Consider the following 3,240-nt stretch of genomic DNA (forward strand, 5'->3'; position numbering starts at 1 on the left):
TCAGGCCTGCACAGTTAAGCCTGGATTACAAAACAAAGGCAGAGATTGGCCTCAATCCATGACAGTGAGGGGGGGTGAAGAAGCATAAAAGATGATTCCTGACTGGACATCACTGAGATTCCCCCCACCAAAGGATCCCAGATCTCAACAGAGGACTGGCAGGACTCTTCTTACAGGACCTGGGACCAGAGGGAGACTTGTTTGATGGTAGCCAATTCTTTTTCCCCCTTTTTCTTTTTCCTGCCTTTTTCTCCACTTGCTCTATCACGTGCTGCTTTACAAGCAAAATAATAAAGTAACACTGTTTGATTGAATTATAACCCCTTGGCATTTTGGTTGCCTTAATTTTGCACTTCAAGATCAAGGTAAACGAACCATCATGAGTCCATCACCAACTGGACTGTGACACCTCCCCAGGACACCAGCCTTGCCAGTTGCAGACACCAGGACACACGAGCGCCCCATTGGGGCTGCAGCTCCATTCCAGATACTGGTACAGACAACCCCAGTCACACACGTGCACACACACCCTTATGTCCAGTGACTCTGGTCTCTCAGTTGCTGGCACCAATGTCATACAGGCTGCCTGACCCTCTGGTCTCGCTCTGGTTGCTACACTCACACGTTCACGCAGAGAAGAAATCTGCTCACATAGCAAAGACTTAGAAATTAAGTTTAATGAGAAGACAGGACAGACGGCACTGGTTGGGGTCCTTCCCCAAACTTCCTATGGTAAGTCCTGTGTAATCCAAAAGTGCTCTTCCCCTGCACCCCTAATGTGACCTGCAGCCCTGGGCAACAATCTCGTTAATCTAAGTGGTGATCCAGAGAGCTGCTCTCAGTGACTCCTCTTGATGGGCTTCACACCTGGACAATGAGGCTGATGGCTCTCCCAGGGTAGCCTTGAGACAAGATGTTCATTCTTCAGAGCCTGTAATTAGGGTTCCCACTTGCCAATGAGCCTCTGTGCTCTTCTTGGTTTTGGAGATGGGCTCGCGATGAGCTGGTGGCTCCCCAGTGATGGTGCTGGGAGCAGTCGGGTCAGAATATTAACTGACTTACTCCTCCTGCCACTGTTAGTGCCTTCTTTGTGTGTGCAGAGGAGCTTTTTATCACTTAACACAATCCAACGAGAAAGGACAAGAGGAAAAGACTTCAAGTTGCACCAGGGGAAGTTCTGATTGAATATTAGGAAAAAATTCTTCCTGGGAAGGGTTGTCAGGCATTGGAACAGGCTGCCTATGGCAGTGGGAGAGTCACCATCCCTGAAGATGTTTAAAAGGTGTTTAGGCGAGGTTCTTAGGGACATGGTTTAGCACTAGAGTTGGGTTATAGTTGGACTTGATGATCCCGAGGGTCTCTTCCAACTGAAAGGATTCTATGATTCTATAAATCTCCTGAGGTATCTCTGTCTGGAGGTTACATACATATGCATTGGTATTATTTAACATATGATAGCAGATCACTGGAATTGCTGTCCAGAAATGTCTCATGAAAAGCTGTGTTGTTGTACAGGCAACGGCTGCATTCAGGGCCAGTATCATAGTCTTGTTTCTAAGACTGTAGATGAATGGATTTAAGAATGGGTGCAAGATGGTGTTCAGTAACGCTACAATTCTGCTGTTCTACAAGGAAACATCTACTGAAGGACCCAGGTAGAAAGCAATGCAGCTCCCTTATTCAATTGTCAAGGTGGTGAGGTGGGAAGAACATGTAGAATAAGCTTTTTGCTTACCAGAGGCAACTGGAAGATGTAGAATACAGAAAAGGATGCACATGTAAAATGCCAGAGTTAAACACAAGGAACCCAGAATGACAAATGATAAGAAAACAGAGTCTGCTTTCCAAAGCAGGCTGGTGTCAGAGCAGGACAGTTTGAATAAGGGGGAGAAAAAGCAATGGATCTCATTAGAGTCACAGAAAGTCAGCTGGGAGAGGATGACCAGGTGGTAAGGCAAGAGTGTGAAGCGTGTGACCCAAGGAGCAACAACCAGGTGGATGCAGAGCTGAGGCTTCATGATGGCAGCACAACACAAAGGTTGGCAGATGGCAACATAGCGGTCAAAGGTCACAACAAAAAGTAGAACAACTCTGTACAGCCCAGGGCAAAGCAGAAATAGGATTGGGCAAAGCAGCTGCTCAGTGAGACTGTTCTCCTACCAGAACCCAGGATCACAACCAACTTGATGCTTGTGGAGGATGTAAACCAGATTTCCAGGAAGGCCAGATTGCCAATGCAAAAGTAGATGGGGGTTTGAAGGCAGTGATCTGCATACATGAGGAAAATGATGGTAGAGTTCCACTGTTGTCAGATATATGAGTAGAAAGACCAGGGAGAGTACAAGCTGTAGTCTTTGATCAAGTCTCTAGGATGAACCCAGTAACTGCAGTTTCATTTTCTGGTCCCAGGTTGAATTTCGGTTCGTTATGCTGAGACAGGAACATGGCAAAAAGCAAGTGTGATAATTTCACAGTCTGGGTGAAAGGCTCTACAAAACCTTCTCTGCTTCTTTCCTTTCTTGCAGTCTTCCTATAGTACATGGGTAGAGTACTTCAAGCATTTCTCATACCCCGATTTTTCTGTATCATATTTCAGTTGGAGTTCTCAGGAAATTTGTTGTCTTCTTTCTACCTTTTTCAAACATGCATAAAGAATTCTTCCTTCATGACAGAGGATTTTAAAGTCTGTTAGCTATTTTACCCCATTCCTGGCAAATTCCAGTTTCACGCAGACTGGAAGAGATTTGTAACTTCTCTTTTGCATGCCAGCTATACGTTGGGAGGACCCAGCCTTGAGAGTTTTCTCCCATCTCCATTGATTATGCAGGGAGCCTTGAGAAAACAAATTCTCACAGGCATCTGTTGTGAAGTAGGTGAAACTCACTATTCAAGTCTCAAATCTGCCATTTCTTGAGTTATTATGTTTTTTAAATCAAACTACACATCTAGGAGAAAGAAGCACAAAAAAAGTCCACATATACAATAAAGACTGGTGTTTATCCCTTCATCTTTACATTTGTTTTCAGACGTGGAAAGGAGTAGAGCAGACAGCTCCAAAACCAGGATGATTCAAAATGCAAGGGGAGAAGGGGGAGAGGAGGAGATGGTGGATTTGAGGTCGTGAAATGAAATTGTGTGGATATGCAACCAGAACTCTTCAGTCATTAGTCACCTGGGTGGTCCAAGGACTTGTCCATCTCATCATCAGAGACAACAGGAGAAACTGGTCTGAGACAATGG

General features: G+C 45.1%; 1 pseudogene across 1 annotated transcript; it reads right to left on the reverse strand.

The window, feature by feature from the left end:
• Nucleotides 1-2,541, reverse strand: LOC308044778 (olfactory receptor 6E1-like; annotated as a pseudogene). Its single transcript has 2 exons — nucleotides 1,514-2,541; nucleotides 1-20 (listed from the first exon to the last, which is right to left on the reverse strand). The product of its transcript is annotated as an olfactory receptor 6E1-like (transcript).
• Nucleotides 2,542-3,240: the final 699 nt, after the last annotated feature.

The sequence above is a fragment of the Nesoenas mayeri genome (genome assembly GCF_963082525.1).
Source record: "Nesoenas mayeri genome assembly, chromosome: 11".
Lineage (NCBI taxonomy): Eukaryota > Metazoa > Chordata > Aves > Columbiformes > Columbidae > Nesoenas > Nesoenas mayeri.